Genomic DNA, 19321 nt, shown 5'->3' with positions numbered 1-19321 from the left:
TAACTTCAGCCAAATCAACTGTCCTTGCAACTGCAACCTTTTTGATCATCTGATTTACTTGTGTATTACCAAAGCTTCTGCATCATAGCCAAATGCTTTAATTTTATGCTTTAATTTAATGCTTTAATTCCAGCATTACTCTGGTACAATATTCTGTAATCTCTGTATTTCTCTGACCTCATCTACTTTCAAGCATATAAAATGTGACACAATTTTTTTTTGGCTGATGATTTCTGACTAGAGCAGGTGGGAGGTCATGGTCTGAATCTTTTTTTTCATATGGTTTACTATTGATACCACTGGATGCTTTTTAAATCAGAAGAAGCTGTTAATAGACAGGCACAGCACTATATTTGTAGCACTGTGCCAACATGCTTGTATTCTAAGTATCATAAAAGGCTAGTATTGGAGAGCTGTTCAACAGCCATGAGATCTCTACTATCCTGTATAAAAATGGGATGCAGGCTGAATTAGGATAATCTTATTTAAGGGATCATTTTACCTTTTAAGACAATGTTGAGATACAATTTAAACAATATATAATCAAACTTTTATCAATACAAGTAGTGCAGAATAGGCTTGGCTGCAAATCGAAAATTTAGTAATAAAAGCATAATTAAAATCAAAATTCCTTGAAGATCAAATTAAAGCTAAATTTGGCAGTAAATGTTCCTAGTTAAACTGAACAAGTCTATTGTATTTTACAATGATACGAAGAAAAATAAGAATAATTAAAACACATCTTACAGGAACTTGTATTAGGCTGAGTGCAACTTCAGAGAAAAAGAAGAGGGCTCCTGGTTAAGGTGCAGGTCATTTTTTCTACTCCTGTAGAAACAAGAACGATTATACAGAGAGATCCTCCTGGGCAGTCTGTCACCACTGCAGGCCTGTCTTTGCTCTCAGCTAACCAGAAAAAAATTTATTTGATGTTTGGAAGCCAAGGATTGACAAAACCTGCTGCCCAAGGTGGTCTTTCTTCCACAGGCATGGAATAACCTTTTGGATATCTTCAACTGAATGAATCTTGCTTGAAGAAACAATTAAATTATGCAGCTGCTGTCCCTTTGGAGGCTTATTTCACATTTGTGTCCCTTGTGCAGATATGCAGTGAATATCTTATCATGGATGTTTTTACCAGGCTGATTGTAAGAGTTTAGAGGGAACCAACCTCCTGTGACCCAGCCTCAGAGGCCTCATGTTTTCACAATGTTTTCAAAGTGCTTTAGAGTAGAGCATCTCATGGAAACCTTTAGCTTCCCATTCAACTTCCAGTTCCTCCCTGAGGAACTCAGGGGAAGGATAGAAATTCTCCTCTGCAAGTCAGAATAAATGAAAACTAAAAGACACTGAGGAATAATAAGTTGCTTTCTGTGAACTAAAACTTCTTTGAAAGTTTGGGGAAGTGAAGGTAAACCTGGCTCAGACAGCTTTTCTCTTTGGAGAACAAGTTCAACAGTTTGCCAAACTGAAAACTCGGGCTGCTGACATCTGGTTGAAGAGGCTTGAGCAGAACCGACCCCACAGCGAACCTGGAGTTCTCCCGGCTGCTTTGTTTCTGCAAAATGAGCTCACAATTCAATTCCTAAGGCTCACACATTAAATAACAGACATTACACCCTTTTGCTACCGCAGATTTCAGGGGGAGGGATAACTGACGTTGGACATTGCTCCTGACCCACCCTCCCCATCAGCACAGCTCTCCAGCAGGATTCCAGCCATCCCACAAAGCAGATGTGCATGGGAACAGTTTCTTCAGCGGCATGAACTCACTCTGAAAACTTAGCTTTGCACGCACAATTACAATATTGGGAGACATTCTTGTTACAGTTTTTTAAATCAGACAGACTTCTTCACAAACAAATTGATCATGGGACACACAAAAGAGCTGACAAGGGATACGAAAACGCACATGGCAAAATGCAAAAGGTGACCGACTTTTCCAGAAACAAGGTGCATCACCTCTAATAACATGCCCTGTCAGAGAAACAGGTTATGTATTGAACACATCACTCAACTTGTACAGATGTGGTAAAGGGCACATTCTACATTGCCAGTTAAACACAGGTCTAGAAGTCAGCCTCTCTAAGGTCAAACCCTGGGTTACCATGTATCAGACCTTAATTAGCACAGATACCTATATCTGTGCTAATATACCTATATAGCCATATACTATTTCCTGCCCAGTAAAAATTATTCTAAAAGTTTCACACATCAATGCGAAAGTGAGGAAGAAAATTATAAGTGTTTGAGCCTCTGCTTCAGTTAAGGGCATGTCCTTATTTCCCTGGAAAGCCACGATTTCAAACAATCTATAGAGCTGCACCCGCTAATTTCTTGGCATAAAATGGAGGTGGTGTTTGTGCTTCTGGGGGTATCACCTGCTTGAAATTAGCCAAAAGAGTACCAGCATGGTATCCACAAAGAAAAAACACATGCAACTTACATAGTAAATGTATCAACAGCAAAAAATCATTCTGCAAATGCCGTTTGTCACTTCACACTGAATTTAATTACAGTTACGGATTTAATTAGAGTTTTTCTGTTATTCTACTAGTTTTGCCACTTTTTTTTTTTTTACTTGACTGATCGTTTTGTTGTTTCACTGATGTTCTCTTTATACTCTGGACTTCAAACAGCTTCATGCCCTAGGGATGATAAATACTTTCAGGCTTGATTACATGTAATGATGGATGCCTATGTTGCAGGTAAAGGAGGTGGGGAGAGTGATCTCTTACTGTCCCTGTTCTCCTCTGCCAAGCAGAATTCTTAGAGGCAGCTGCCTGACTGGCACTCTCACCTACCTGATCCTTGAGCAGCGAAATGTTATTAATTAATGACTTGCTTTCTGATAGTGACTTATACCATATATTTTGCACACCACAGAGATCTGGCAAGAGTGGAATAACTATCATTTCTGAAGAGACCTGAGTGCCATCTGTTTTTCTTGGCACCAGCATTTCTTGGGAGGTTAGAAAGGTTGAGTACCAAATATTTTCTCGTCCACTTTTCTCTAAATCATTGTGAAAGAAAAAAATTGCAAGTTTTGAAACACTCCACTGCCTTCTTTCTCTCAAAGTACACATACAGAGGCTACATATACTTTTCCAAAACATGATCTTATATATTTTTTTTCTGTTGCCTGACAAAATCTGTATGTTTCAGGCTCAGACCATCTGTCACTCTTGATTCTTTTGCACAAAAGTTTTTGATGCATTTCTCTCATGATTGATTTCTTTCTATAATTTCACAAGAGGGCATTTGACAGAAGGAATTTTCATACCTCACCACCCCAAGGTAATCTACATGCACAGGTCTCCTCAGCAACAGAAGATTGGACGAATAAAGAGCTTTCAGTTGCTAAGCAAAGCAGGGTTTAGGTTTGTTTGGTTGGGATTTCTTTTTTTTCCCCCCACGACAGCAAAGTACCCCTGGAAGACAGTAAAGTAGTAAGAGTTGTTTGCTACAATTCAGGATTAATAGTTCCTTGCAAAAGACATGTCTCAGAGAATTAAGCAACTCCAGTTATAACAGTAATACCAGATTCGAGTGGACTAGCTCACAAACACTGTAAATTTTAGAGATGTTTAACAACAGAGCTGTGGGATGCATTTTGTCAGAAGCCTTAAGTACGCAAGCAGTAACTCTGTTGTTTGTTCTTACTACTGGACTATGGATTTATAAATTACTTTCTTCTCTTTGGCTGTCCAGGAGTAGAAATGGAAGATCAGAGTGTATTTCAAATGGGAAGTAAATCATACAGATTGATTCTGGTTTCTAGTCATTATAATTTCATATTCCATGTGTTGGTAAAAGCATAAATGGGTTCCAGCACTGCAAAAAAGTTGCCTGTGTTAAAATCAATGATTTTTTGGTTGCTACTCTTTTTGCCAGTCACTTAGGATGTCCAGTCTTTCACCAAAGTAATCTGCAACAGAAGACCCTAAGGTCAAAAGTAAGGTTACAGAGTTGACATTACCTCCTACCCCTACGCAGAACATGACAATGAGAAAAATAAAAGCCAAAATGACATTTTAAAGTGAAAAACATTATTATTGGGCAAAAAATTATCAACAAAATGTTCAAAAAAAAAAAGGCACTAAAGAAGGATGTGAAGTCCAAATTATTCCCTATAGAGGCTTCTTTGTTAGACTGTTTCCCCTACGCACCATCATATAGAGAAGAGAGTAAGTGATTCAAGTCCTATGGGTGAAGTGAATTACAGGAGGTGCAGGGTAACCAGGCTGATGCTACACTGGAAATGGAGGCATAGGAAAGCATAACTAGTATTTCCAAAGGAAACTGCGGCTTCATATCCAAACTAATTTTTTCAGCTTTCCTTTGAAATACTCAGTCATGGAGGGAAAAGAGAAAAGATCACATCAGAGCCTACCCCCTAAAATGAAAGCCCTTTTCTATTAAAAACATTTTCAGAAGAGGAAATTAAAATCATATTGTGATCCAAATCCAAACTTTTCCAAAGTCAGAACTTAATGTTTACCTTCATGTCCACTACAGAGCGCTAGCATGTAAAGCAAAGGTCTGGAAATCAAACTGAAACTCACTGAAATAGGAGCCATAAATATGGACAAAGTAGATCTGATGTTTCCATGCAAGCCTACCTCTAGTTTCCATAGGTACCAATTTTGCAAACCCATGTAATGGAGAGCTTGATTGTACCTCTCCAGAGCAATTGCTGCTAAGAGCAATTGACTGAAACCCACCATCTCCACAATGTCATATCTTGCTCTGATTTTCTGAGGCTGCTCTGTAAAGGGTGTTTCAGTGTCAGGAACCTCTGAGAAGACTGGGCTGTGTGCTGTGCTTGCGAATTCTGTCTGACAGCTCCTGTTCACAGGACTTCAAATAAACAATGCTCCGTATCTGTAATTCTTGACAGCCTGCTCTATTGTCTTGTACAAAAAGTCTTTCTTTCTGTTGACTGTAAGAAAAGAAAAACTATAACATAAACAAATAATTTCCCTACACATTCTGCTTCACATTATTCAATGCTAGTCACATTAACAGATAAAATGTTTCAAGGTAATCCAATTCTGTGGCATAGTATGTGTTTTTTGAGCTGTAACTTTCTCAGCATGTCTAACTAAAAGGGATTTGAGGCATCTCTGGGAAGCATCAGCATTGCTGAATACATAGTTTAGATAAGGTAAGAGCAACATTTTTTTCCATGTTGTTTTACCTTTTTAGGATGTTTAAATAGTGTGGGGGGGTGTGTGTGCGCGATGGGAGGTGTCCTCTTTTGGACATTCATTCCATTACAACCATAGTTCCACTATGAAGAGATATTTGGAGGAACTTATTACCTGGCATCAGGTCAAGCAGCAGGAAAGAGATTGATTTATAGAAGTCTGAAAATCATAATGACTTTGTGCTTTCCTATCACCAAGGCTTGTTTTCTCGCCTAATCTATTTTCAGTTGCTTGCAGCATTTAGCATGCGCAACTTGTAGAGTTTGTCAAGCACAACAAGAACAACAGGTCATAACCAGCATCCTGGATGGCTGCAATTACTGTTTCATCATTAATTCAGCAAATCTTTTTCTTTCCAATTTTACTATTAATAAACATGCTCGGCTTTTCTTTCAAGGTCAATTATGATCAGATGTTTGGCTTCAGTGTGAGTTTACCCTTGACTCTGGCTGTGCTAGCTTAGGTGGCTTAGTGTGATGTACGCTCAGGACTACCGATGGTGCGACAGAAAGGCACGACAAAGTATACCTCATCGACGCCTGGAAGACCATTGAAAAGAGAAAGTCTATGAGAAACAACTATGAGGACAATCTTAGGAAACAAAGAATGTAAATAAGAAGCTTTTCATCTTTTGTTCTTTTTTCAACTATAATACCCTTAAAAAAGTACTATTCAAACCCCCATGCTTGCTTTCACACACCCATTTCCACAGGTTCTGAAAGCTGTATTTTTCAACTTAAAAAAGCCAAACAAAATGTCTATAACTTACCATGATGCTTCTGAACATTTGAAGAAGTATCCCAGATTTCATGGATGTTGTTTTTTAAGGAGACAGGAGAACTTTTCTTAGATTTAATTACTGACAATGCTAGAGATGATCTGTGTTTCATTGGACAAAGCACTTTAGAAAAACTTTCATGAGTTATTAGGCATGTTAAGATGCTCATGAGTGCCTAACAGGATTCTTGAATGATCCAAGTGAGGCAAAAATATATCGTGCCTTGATCTAATTTATTTTAGGTTTTTTTCAACATAGGGTGAAAAAAAAAAAAAAATCTAGGGGTAGACATTGTATTCCTACCACACTTAATATTGATAACTGAGAATTGCTGCTTCAGTGCATTGCCTGCATTGCTCTTAAACTAGCCTTATACATCAGCTGTGTCTCGGTATTTTTTTAAGTCAATCTGCATGAGCCTTTCCATGCAACAACAATAATCAAATTATAGCTTTTTAAAAAATAAGTCAAATTATAATGTATTTGTTCCTTATTCATGTCAGATTCAGTCTCTGTAGAAGTAAAAGAAATTTTTTGGCTTTGAAAGATGATCTCCAGAAAATAATTAATTCTGTCCTTAAGTCTTTTATTTTGACCTTCTACCTCTGATTTCTGGCAATAAAGAATGTGTAATATGAACACAGCATAAGCTTTTCCAGCCAAAAAAGAAATAACACATGACTAATTAAGAAACACTAAAAATGGTGTTAGAAACCTTTCAAAATTACAGTCCATTAATTTCAGCTATACAGTAGAACTACATATTTCCACATTAATAATAAATGAAATCCTCATAATTAATATTATTTCAGTACAAAAGAACTTATAATACATCATGCATGATTTATGTCTGATTAGTTCTGTGTGACATTAACAGTCCAGTGGATAATTTATAATATTCCCTATCAAAATCAAAGCAGAACTAGTATATCCCACGAATTGTTGAAAGTAAACTCAAGACTTGAATTTGAAACAATCTAAATTATTTATTGGGAATAATGAAAGTAGGAATGAAGATTTTGACTGTTTCTGTACTAACAGTTGAATATCCTCTGGTTTGCCTCCATGCTCTTAAACTAAAGCTGTCTGGATCTCTCTTTGGACCTATTTATTACTGCTAAATTCCTCTAGTTCATGCCAGTGATACTCTGTTCATTTTATAAAAATAATGCAGGAGAATGGCAAATCCTTTCTCTCTCTCTTTTTTTTTTTTTTAATTTTTTTTTTAAGAACGTTTCTGTACTGCTATCACCCACAAGGTATCCAAGTTCTTCAGTAGTCCCAGAACTATTAAAATAAAAATTTAAACAGTACTTCACCCAGATGAGACACATCCTGCCCCCTTTTGCCTCAATTACTGTGTACTTTCAACTCTCTCCTCTGACTGTCTAACCAATTTTCTCATGTGGACAGATCCTTTCTAAGTTGCTAGCACTGGTTCATTTTCTTTTATGTTCATCTCCATTAAAATGAAGAAAAAAGAAGTTAAAATATCATCTCCGCTTTAGATGTGGGCTTTAGCCTTGCAGCTCTTATTAGAGTTAATAGGATTTTAGCCTCCCTGTACTGAAGGGTCAAATAGCAGCATTTACCCAGGCATTTAAACACATTAATTATCAAAAAGAGAGTTATTTCTTTTGGAAAGGTCTTGTGAACCTGCACTGTTTACCCTCCTAAAATAGGCAACCTGTACTTTTCAAAGGGTAACACAAGCATTTGTCTTGAAAGTTTATAAACTGCAGCTGCCAAAAATGTCTGTGAAAAGCACTGCGTAAGTTTCTCTCACATTGTATCAGAAACGGGACCCAAGAGATGATATTGATTTTGTTGAAGACCAAATAAAGTGTTTTCACATGTTAGTAAACAGCATATTCTCCTGCTTTGTTTCATTCTGCCATGTGACTCATCAGCCAGAGCACAAGAAAGAAAAGAAAAAAAAAACGATAAGAGTTAGTACTTCCACTTAATGTTTTTCCAAAAGATTGGATGCATGTCCTTATGGTTTGATGAGAACTGGCCAAAGAAAAAGGCAATTTGTGTTTAAAATCTCACACGCCATTCCTCTGCTCACTAGAGACTTCAGTAAGGTCACCTGTGCTGATGAAACTAGGTCTTTAAGACATAAAGGACTAAGATTTATCTTTTGTGATTTGCCAGTTGGTGATTAAATGATTTTGCAGGGGACAATCACCACAGTGGGAAACTGAAAGGAAAGCCAAAGTACAACAGCAGGTTTTGCTCTCATACATTTCTTTCATTTCAGGCTTTCCAATTCTTGGTGCAACGTTCTTGGCAATTACAGAATTATTACAAAATCTCAGAAAGGTAATGGACGCATCATGTCCCTGTTCACTTTAATGTTGTCCAACGTTATGATATTAAATAATTAAAAAAAAAAAACAGTACTGCAGTGCCTCCCATGTTATTTAACGGCCCGGGTACTGGTTAGGCAGTTCATGCTTTGCAATGGTAAAACTGGATTTTGGGATAAAGCACTTACTAAGGCAGGACTGAGCTTTACTACTCATGAAATTTTCAGTTCCAGAATTTCTGTATCATTAGTCATTATGGAGTAACATTATTAAAAAAAAAAAAAAAAAAGGCTATGTTGAAGCACCAACAGATCGAATGAATTACCAGAGATTCACCTTTTCAGTGCGTGGCTCAAACCAGAGAAAATAGGACTTTTCTGAGACAGTGAGTTTCTAACACCTTAAACAGAAGGAAAATCTCAGTTGATGGTGTCAGCACGTGCTCCAGCACACAAATGCAACAGAGGAACTTGCACCGTGGTGAAATTTAAACCAGCTCAAGTTAAAGGTGCTGCTGGAAGAGGCTGCATCTGGCCTTTCCATTCCCAGATACTCATTCCTTCTCGGAGATCCTCCCTTCTTCCAGTGTGAATCTCACAGTTCCCTGTCTTGAGGAACAGACCCAAGTTCAAGTTTAATTGGAAGTATTTACTTCAGATTTAGTGAGCTAAATTTAGGTGCTACTGACTTTGTGACACTCTATAGTCATTGCTGCAGCTCCAAAAGTTGAATTTGTGGGGTAGATGTGGGCTACAGAGTCATATAAATACTGTCTAGAGAGAGTTAAGGTGCTACAGTGAATTATTAGAGCCAAGACATTATGTACTGTCATATTTAAACCAGATTTTATTAAATTCCTAAAGGAGGGTGAAATACTTTCTCCTACTGGCATTTGTTGAAGACTTTTTGATGTGAATTCTTGCCACAGCTTAAGCATTTGTTAATATTTCTAGCAGCCCATATGCAACAAAATAATGAGTCAGGAGCACCTTTAGATCCCTCCTACATTAAAAAAAAAAAAAAAAAAAGACCTAAGAGCAAAACTGGTTTAAAAGCTGCAACAAAAAAAGGAGAAGACTACATCTTGTTAAGACTGAATAAAAAACTGCAACACAGTGAAACACATCTGGAGCCTGCTCACAAGTAACCGAGAGAAGCACCATACAGACATGGAACAAAAGGATGGTCCCCAATTTGATCCCCAGAGCTTTCTCTCCAATATGGAAACAGAAACAACAACCAGGTGGGGAGAGCACAAGACAGCAGTTTATAATTAAGATTACAGCAGTAAGCAAGGCGCAGTGCACACTGGCTGCCTAACAACTGTTTGCATGCACTTTCCGGATCACAGCTGCTGATCAGCTCATTTTTATTTAACTTCTCCGTTAGGAACAGCGCAAGCAGGATCTATATTTTCCCTTTTAATAAACAAAATTAAAAACTGCCCTCTCAGTTCTTCTTTAAAGCCATTCTCCTTTGTTCATCTACATTTTTACAAGCTTTTTTAATGTTTGGAAATAATTATTGCTGACTACATGTTTAAAGAAATCCTGAAAACCCAGACAGACATCATCATCACAATGTGGAACGAGAGACTTCTGAACCTTTGGCAAATTATTTTCTATGAAATCAAAATCTGCTGTTGGTCCCTTTGGGCTAACTTTTTAGTGTGTTCACCACATGCAGAATCATACTCAAGCCAGAGCAGCAAGCTACATCAGAAGAAATACTTGAAACCGCCCAAAGACAACATTTCCTATTACATATATTTACTTATTACTAGCATTTCTCACATTCCTTCTGTACGTTGCTGGCAGAAGAGGTTTAAAAATCTTTAAGGGGGTCTTGTAATGTTCTTTAAGTCAAATTGTGACATATTTGAGGTTTCTTTCTATATAACTAGTACTAAACAAATAAAAGGAACTACACTTTAGTATTTAATCATGAATATGACTAGGATGTTGTTAATGTGTTAAGATCTTCCTTTCAGGTGCGCACATTGCTACTCAGATTTCTTTCTGCTGCTATAAAGCTTCAGACCAAACGCTAATCAGACTACCCAGTGAATATTAAATGGGATCATTCAGCTTTACAGCTTATACCTAATTAGACTATGGATACTCAAGGAACATCCACATCGTGTTCTCTCTCTCCCCCAAAGAGAACTCCAGAGAAGCTTAAGACCTACCAAGTCCAAAGCTTTATTCAGATAATATAAAAACTGCATAGCAAAACAATACACTTAGTATTTTTAGTGCTCACTGTTGTCCTAAAGCCTCAGGTCACTCCTTCTGAAGAAAATGTATCGGAAATTGTTCTTAAGGTTACCTTGAAATGTTGTTCTCCCAGAGGAAGGAGAAAGAAGCATAAGCAAAATTTTGCCATAAGATGACATCTCAGGAATGTGGGGAACAATGGAATACAGTAAAAACTTAAAAATCAGTATACATGCAGAAAGCCTGTACTTCAAGTAACATTCAAGAAATAACCATTACATAATGGTTCTAGCAGGCCAGCAAAGCATCTGCAAGGTTTGAAACTGCAAACTCATGAGAAAGATTTTAACCTAGAAGTGTACACGCTTCTTCATTTTCCAGTCAGCAAGAAGAACAAGAACTAATTTATGTTTACAATCACTCAGTTTGATTAAAAAGTCATACTTCAACAACTCTAAAGATGCATTTTCTGAACATCCTCCTTTCCATTCAATTAATTCCAAATGATATTTGCCCAGAAAATGTAGAGCATGTTTTAACGGCAATAGAGATAACGCTAAAGCAAGCAATCCCTGGTTAAAACTTGGACTCACTTCTGTCAGCACTCTTGCAAGAACATTACACCTTGGTTTCCTCATTAATATTGTTCTACATTAGCCTAATGTAAAACTAAGTAACGCGTCAAGCAGCAGAAACAAGCATGCAAACATAAAGCATTTTACATATGGTGGATTTCAAATGACCTTCATTATACTTACAATAAAATCAGTGATTTTCAAAGCTGCAACTGAGATTTTGCTATGCTCTTAAACGGTGAGCATCACTTGGAAAAAATGACTGCTACTAGAGTCACGATGCACTAGGGATAGGGACTCAGACTGAGATTTAGGACACTGGTTCTGTTTTGACTTGTACCAGTGATTTACTTCACGGGTAAGCGATGTGAAGTTGGACACGACTGACATAATTTGAAATATTGCTGCTAATGCTAGGAGAACAGGTCTGTATCTCTCTCCTGTTTCAGTTTCTTAGGCTGCCAAAATAGAGAAAGTGATACTTACACTTCATCTTAAAAAAAACAGACAAAAATTATGAAATTCCAGATGAAGTTACTGAGACTTGATCATTTGCAGCAAATACAAGCCAGCATGCGCTTGCATCAGACTGTCTTACACTGAAAAAGCATATTCTATGCCTGCGCCTCTTCGACACAGAGACAAATGAGGCTGGAAGGGACCTGAAGGGGTGATTTTGATCCATTTTTCCATGTTTTTCTCCAGAAAAATAAGACAACTTTGGGTTGTACTGATCTCTTGAGAACTGCTAGCAGAGAGGTACCGCGATCTAGGGAGCAGCTTCCACGAGCACTTCCCAGGTCAGCATTCATGACTAGGGAGCTCTCAAGGTAAGGGCAGCCTCTGGCAAGGGAGAATCTGTGACAGCACTTCAGAAGAAAAATGCAGAGAAGAGGGTGTCTGTAGCTGTTGAGAGCAGTTCTACCATCTCTCAATAAGGCGAGATAAGCAGATAGCTTAGGCTATGGAGTGGCTCTTAACATCTATTAATTCCAGTGCTTCACCATTCTTCCCCTCAGAAAGGATTTCTTGACATCCTGCAGGCTATCAATCGCCTTTCCAGGATTTCCAGAGCTTAGCTAAAAATAGAGCACTATAAAAAATATCCATGATTTCAATTTAAAATGTTTGCACCTTACTGCCTTTTTCCAGGGTAAGGGCTTGGCAGGGCTTTTACTGCCCACATGTGCCAATTCCAAGCCACCTACAGGGATGCTAGAAATCATGTGAATAATTAACCAGTGCAATTGAGCATTTAACACCACACTTGCAAAGTTTGTTAGCCATGAAAAGTTATAGTTTAATAATGTTATATGGGTTCAGTTTAATGTGCAAAATACAGCACTGCAATGGAAACAATTGTAAATTTTCACGGCTAACAAACTTTGCAGGTGTGGTGTTTCATGCTCAGTCACCCCAGCTAATTATTTCTATGTTTGTTGAGATTCCAATGGAAGATCATGAAACAGCCTATCTTTGAAAATTGAATTATTTTACTTAAAATCATGAGCGTGTAATCTTAAGTTGTCCTGTTACACCTGTAACTATATTTTAGGTTATGACAGAGAAATCCCAGTAGAATCAAAGTAAATTGCATTTTGGTGTGAACAGAAAATAAGAATTCATGTTTGGAAGGAAGATTATGAAAGAGTGACAAGGATACTCAAATTTCATGTTCAGCCCAACTTATATGATACCAAATTGAAAAGGTTGGTTGAATCTAAGGCCATAAAAATTAATAGAAGTCTTTCCATTGGTTTGAATCATTTTCAGATCAGGCTTTACTATTTTCAGGAGCAGAAGCTCGTTTCTTCCTTAGTGAAAACATTTATCAGAGAGCAATTTTTCATCTCAGCGTTCAAGTGGTGACTCGCCTAGAGTCTGAACTTTGATACCTGCTCCGACAGAGGAGCAAGCTGTGCCAACACCTTTGGTTTACAAATCACTGTCAAGCTGTCAAATCCATCAGGAATTCAAAGCACCTAAGACCTTTTAAATGGTGCCAGTGTTCTGTCATGAAATATATTTAAATATTATGAAGCTTTCAGATTCAATGTCATTTCTTATAGCAAAGTGTTACAAGGGTTTTCTAATCAGTGTATTCTTTTGTTTTTCATTTACCGAAACTACAGAACCCACTATTTTTTTACTCAAATTTTGTATTATTCTGATAGACAAGAAACACTTTTATCGTGGTAAGTGTGACAGTTTGCAGACCTTTAGATAACACTTGATACGAGGGTTGTCCCTCTATAGACTAAAAGGCTACCTACTATTCTCAAATGGGTCTTCAAATGGAATACATGAATATTAGTATGGTAGAAAAATTTATCTGATGGTATATCTAAGGATAAAGAGAGTTAAGAGAAAATCCATACAGCTCAGGATCAAGGATGCTCTTAAAGCGACTTTTGGACTGATCCAAAGCTGCTGAACCCCTAAAGCTCTTGGAAGAATTCAGAAAACAGAAACAGTGACTAAAACCACCTAACGATAAGCAAATGTCCTCTTCCTCCCTGTACATTTCCTCTTTTTCTTGCCAGAAACTGGCAAGAAATGGCACTGGCTGCCATTGGAGTTACCCTATCTCAACGTCCACCACCAAAGCATCTCCTTAAGCAGAAACTCTCCCAACCGATCCAGTTCATCTGATCACAGCAGAGGATGTAGGCAAAACTATTCAAGAAAATTTCTCAGGCCTTACAGAATGACAGAATAATTTAGGTTGGAAAAGGCATTAAGTCCAACTGTAAATGCCTTGGTTGAACCAACAGCTTCAGAACAGATATCAAAGACTTCACACATTCTTCAAAGCTCATACAGAAACAAAAACACTAAAATAAAAGGCTTTTAACAAAGGAGAGGTTTCTATGGACTGGAACATTTTGGTTATTGAATCATAGAGCAGCTGGAGAGAAAAAATATATGTCAATGTTGTGCCCTCCACTCTCCCACAGGTGCGAAGGACACATGCTGAACCTGGGATGGCAAGATGCTGCAAGGGCACTCAGGCATGCACGAGAGAGAAATTCAGGAAAAGGGAGTTTAAATCATGTGATATTGGTAACGTCAGTCTGCAGAAGAACAACATGGAGGGACATGTCTGTTAAATGACGTAAAATCTGTTGTTTCCAACACACTGATTTTTATAAAAATAGAATTAATACTGAATTCTGCTACAAGTAGATATGGTCAGCGACTAGAGCATATTGTTGTATTCGGACAGTGAACACTTGGATAATCTAAGCAAATCTGATTTTTAACACAGTATCTTGTGGACAAAACTGAAGTACTAACTTGAATTTTACTTTTAGTTAGTCTGCTCCCATCAGCTGCAACATTTGAACAGATATTTGTCTGAGTAACAACTAAGCAAAAGTCAAGAGGACCTACGAAAATAGAAAATAAAACAAATTGCCACCAAAAAAGTGAATGTTTCCTACTTCTAGCTGTCCACTGTAGTCCCCGCATCTAAAATACTGTATAGTGGTAGCCATTATATTTGCTGCCACATTCAGTTCCAATGGTAATTGGATTTCAGGTTTTGGTGATATAGTGTGATCCCATGATGTACAGCATTATAAATGAAATACCTTGTAGCAAAGCACTTCGGTAAGTGCCTAACTTTTAAACATGGAAGTTGTTTCACCAGGATATTGGGCTGGAGTTTGCAGCTGTATATAACATTTGGACATGCAATTGGATATAGCACTTCAGAAGGCTTGCAAAAACCTAGAGATAAATAACAAGTCTAATACATCAGGGATGAAATATTAGTACCGCTGAAGTCACTAGAAATCTTGCAATTGGTTATACTTGGACCAAGATTCCACCCTAACTCTTCTGCAGCTTTTGAAGTTATCATAAATAAGAGTATTATTTGGTATCGTGAAAAGAGATTACGAGAGTCGCAAAATAATCATCCATGTCAATGAAATCTTTTCCCCTAGAAATTTCTCTACCAATTTCACAACAATAAATCTTGTATTCATAGGAAAAGTGGCACTTCCTCCAGCAGAACTGTTCTAGTGCATCATTGCAAGTCTGAAGAAACAAAGAACATGTAAAATACCTGCACGGTGATCCACGCTGATATAATTTTTCTAGGTTATATCAGAGGTCAGCACTTCACAGGCACAGTTACTTTCACTAAAGATATTTCTGAGGATTGAAAGTTTTAGTAGTTAGAAATTATGCGTAAATACTATCAAAGTTAATACGTGCTGATTTCTAAAAAGTTATGCCAAGCTGACAATAGGAAAGCACAGATCTGGTGGTTCACAGCAGAATTGAACTGAGCACCCACTCTGCTGTGATTGGATCAGGTATCAAGCCTGCCAGTGCTTTTACTATTCTGGCCTGAGAAAGAAAAGCAAGTCTCATTGTCACAGCTATTTTATTTAAGGCCAGGGCTGTAAAGAAACATTTTTTTCTTCTGGTTTGTTTAAGACTTCTCTCGCTATCCTGAAGAACATTTCCAGGCAGCCGAACTAGAATAAAGGAATTATTCTGTTCACTTTTATTCAGGGATTAGAGTAAACATAGATGTTTAGGGTTTTTTTTAAACCCATCAAAACATTCAGTTCTCCAAAACTGCAGGAGATAGAATAAGTCATCCTATTCAATTTTATTTCTTGAATCACAGGCTGAAAGTTTTCATTTAGTTAAAACTTCCATTATCTCCTCCTGGCTGGACCTCCCACTGCTTTATTCTGACTATGGATTTTCTCCAGAATAAAAATAATAGCATTATTTACAAAAATGCAAACTTTTTTTTTTAAATACAATATTTTTAAAGGAGATTTTTATCTCTACAACAAAAGTAGCAGCAGAAAGAGCTCACCTGAGTTATCCATAATAATATTTTCTACTTGACAGAAACATCGTTTGAAAACATTTTTTCGTGAGCATTAGTGGGAGCAGTTTCATTTAAAAACAAACAAACAAACAAAAAAAAACCCACTAAGGCACGGTTCCTGCTTTTCGGAAATACTTCTCCTTCCCAGTTTGCACTTCTCAGCTGTACCACAATGACAACTGGAAGTGAAAAGGAAAAAAAATAAAACCGGTAAGCACTCCATCTAGTAATTAGAGAAGCAATTTTTCCCAATATCTTTGCATTAGCTCATTGCCTCTTCTCTGTGGCTCAGCTTGAGCTGATCCCCTAATGTGGACACAGGCTGCACATCTTACTTTAAGACATATCTTCCAAAATGACAAGCTGCTTCATTGTTAAAAATAACAAAGCCCATCAGACCTTTTCCAGTATCATTTGGTGTATTACAAATAAATGTAGGATACCTTTACGGTGAATGTGGTTGCCAAGACCTGAACTGGATACTGTAATCATTAAGTTATTCACTTAGCTCCAGAAAAGATCTAGTTCTGAAAATAATTTCAGGACCCCAAAAATGTTTCTGAAGACAAGCTTCACTACTGTGCCATGACAGTTTTTTATCTCCTCTAATAAATTACTATTTTCCATGAAAAATATCAAAATAGAGTATGTTTCAGCAAAAAGTCAGTGATTGCATTTGTCAGCGGTGCCTAAAGCAGTGAAATTAACTCACTGATTTTATTAGTGGAGATACAGGGGAACCATTTTTTATATGACGTGATCATGTCTACAACCTTCCTGCATTATTTTAGTATCAAAGACATCCTGAGAAACAAGGCCCTGGAGAGTCTAATTATAAATGAATTCAGTTTCCACAAGAGATTCGCTATGCCCTGTATAGATAAATAGGGAGCTGCCTTTCTGCAGGGGCAGAGTTCACAACCTGAGGACGACACTTTCTGCTAATGAAAGTGAATATGCTGGCTGTGAGCCTTCCCCGCATTACGCTGAAGAACAAAGACATAATAAGGCACAAGGCAGCCTGCACTCATTTGCAATACGCCACAGGCATTTCTAGCTAGGCTAAGGAGTGTATTGTAAATAAAAATGCCCAGTGGGACCACCTAGTTCCAATTTTGTGCGGATGGCACTTGTGTGTATCCTTCATGCCTCTTCTTATGGTTTGCAAATAAAATTGCCACCTAAGCTGAGGATATTGGAGAGCTGACCTTAATTTGGCTAGAGATTAAAAGGTTAAATTTTACTCCCCTTCTCATATCTGTAACTGTATTTCATAGCAGCTGAGTTAGAAGAAAATGTAAGTATGATGTAATTTTAATTATTTCTGGTAATTATAAAGAGAGCACAAATTAAACTACATAACATCCTTTATTTAATATCTTTGAAGATTGTACTTTTGGTCTCTTTCTAGTACTGTAGCATCTGTGCTTCTGAAGAGAAATCCTTAAAATAGGATCTCATCTGATGCTTTTTTTTTTTTTTTTAAATTCAGAGTGGTGAAGGAAACGATTTTACTATATGCTTGCTGCGAAACTAGGTATTTCAAATATACATCCCTCTCTGCCATCAATAAAACTGGCTGGCAGTACCTGCAAGGCCCATTGCTGGGGTTCAGCTCACTTAGCCTCCCCCTCTCCAACAGGTCTATCGGTCTGCTAGAATTAATCCTTCCTCGGTTAAAGTTCTAAATAAAGAGATGAAACATTGACTCAAATACTGCAACATTCTCTCCTATTATGAGAGAATTATACCTATGTCTGTAGTTCTGGGCATATTAAAATTTGTACCATCTACGTTAACTCCAATCAAAGCATATAATTAATTACAAATGCAAAAGCTATAAGTTAAAAATGGGTGTGATGGATTGTCCCAAAACTTTCAATTTCCTCCTTGGTTTTGGCAAACAGTTTAGCAACAGTGGCATTAAAGCTAGGAGAAGGTGCAGATTTCCTTTTACCTAGATTAAAAAGGAAGGTTATTTATTTTAGATTAATAGCGTGAGTCATTGTTCTTTTTAGTCACTCAAGTTTGACTCACCATGCAGAGTAGAGGTCACCTAAGGCAACCATGGAGAAGCAAACAAACCTTCCCAACCTCCTTTGTTTATGTAATAATTAATCTGAAAAGTGACAGAGCGGGATAACAGGCTTACAAATGATGACGTTTTAATTTGCTAAAATATTTTTTAAGTGGGATTTATTCGCCAAGCATCTAAAGAGACATCTAAAAATAAATCAAGCGAGTGCTGCTGGCAGTTGTACTCCGCAGATGGGGTTTTGCACAGTTCTGTGTTTGGTGACTTTATGAACATGTGCCATCGAAGGAGCAATGCAGCAGCTTTTGGGGCTTTCAGAGAGGAAGGACTGTTCTTCCCTTCTCCTTACAGAACAGTCCTTCTGCACAAGCAAGAAACTACCACACCTGATACTTGCACAGCCGTTCACCCTGGAACTTAATGACAACCATTTAGATGTTGTATTGCCTTAATTCTTTCCTAGCTGATGCATTAGAGGACTTCATTTGTTGTCTCACCAGTAACTGGCTTGTGCCGAGGACAGTATGGTACCTGGGTACGAGCAGCAGTTGCTTACGCAAGGGTAACAGGGAACAATTTGTCCTTTACAGCCAAAGTGCTATTAGTACCAAAGCTGTCCGAGAAGTCAGATTAGTCAGCTAGCATGCAAATAGTCCATCTCACACACCAAGTCGAGACATTGATTTTATTTCAAAGCTTTGCAAGGCTGAGTGCTTGGTGGCTTTCCACAAACCAACCACACCTGACCAGAGCCTCCACACTCAATTTATTAGAACAGTTACAAAGTGAATACATGCCAATTACTTCCCTCTATAAATGATGAATGATTTACATACCATTGTAATAAAGTTATACGTGATTGCATCACACAAGTTTTCTACTGCACGTATTCAGTGAGTAGGGGTCTGCTCCTGGAGACAGGTAGCTTTCTCCTTGGAGGTATGTACTTGTATGTGTATAGGTGTATAACAAGGTAGTTCATCTAAGGACACTTCCCCCCTACATTTCTCAGCTGAACTGGCAATCCTGATGACAGGGCCCAATTTAATATATCCTTTGCTCCAGGTGTCCAAGATTTTCCTTACATCAGATTATGAGTCCTTTGATCTTTTACTTAGTACGAGTTCTACTATTCTATTTAATATAAATAAATGTTAGTCCTTTACTGATTATTAAGGTATCAGAGCAGTGCACACTCTTTTGCAACAGCAACACCAACAAATTTTCTGTAGTACAAACATTCAGAGCACCCCTTTTCACAAAGAAACCGTGCACCCAACACATACCATGTAAATCATCAGTGCTGCAAAACTTATCAAAAGAATGCATTGTAAGTA

The 19321-nt window shown here is 37.6% G+C and overlaps 1 long non-coding RNA gene across 1 annotated transcript in view; it reads right to left on the bottom strand.

Moving 5' to 3' along the window:
- LOC128853317 (uncharacterized) overlaps nt 1-19321 on the bottom strand; it is a 113077-nt gene that overhangs the window by 89140 nt on the left and 4616 nt on the right. The window contains exon 5 of the long non-coding RNA XR_008451773.1: nt 748-828. This is a non-coding gene — a long non-coding RNA (uncharacterized LOC128853317). The remainder of the gene's footprint in view (nt 1-747; nt 829-19321) is intronic.

Source organism: Cuculus canorus, chromosome 11, assembly GCF_017976375.1.
Source record: "Cuculus canorus isolate bCucCan1 chromosome 11, bCucCan1.pri, whole genome shotgun sequence".
Taxonomy (NCBI): domain Eukaryota; kingdom Metazoa; phylum Chordata; class Aves; order Cuculiformes; family Cuculidae; genus Cuculus; species Cuculus canorus.
This window is presented reverse-complemented; position numbering and strand designations above follow the sequence as displayed.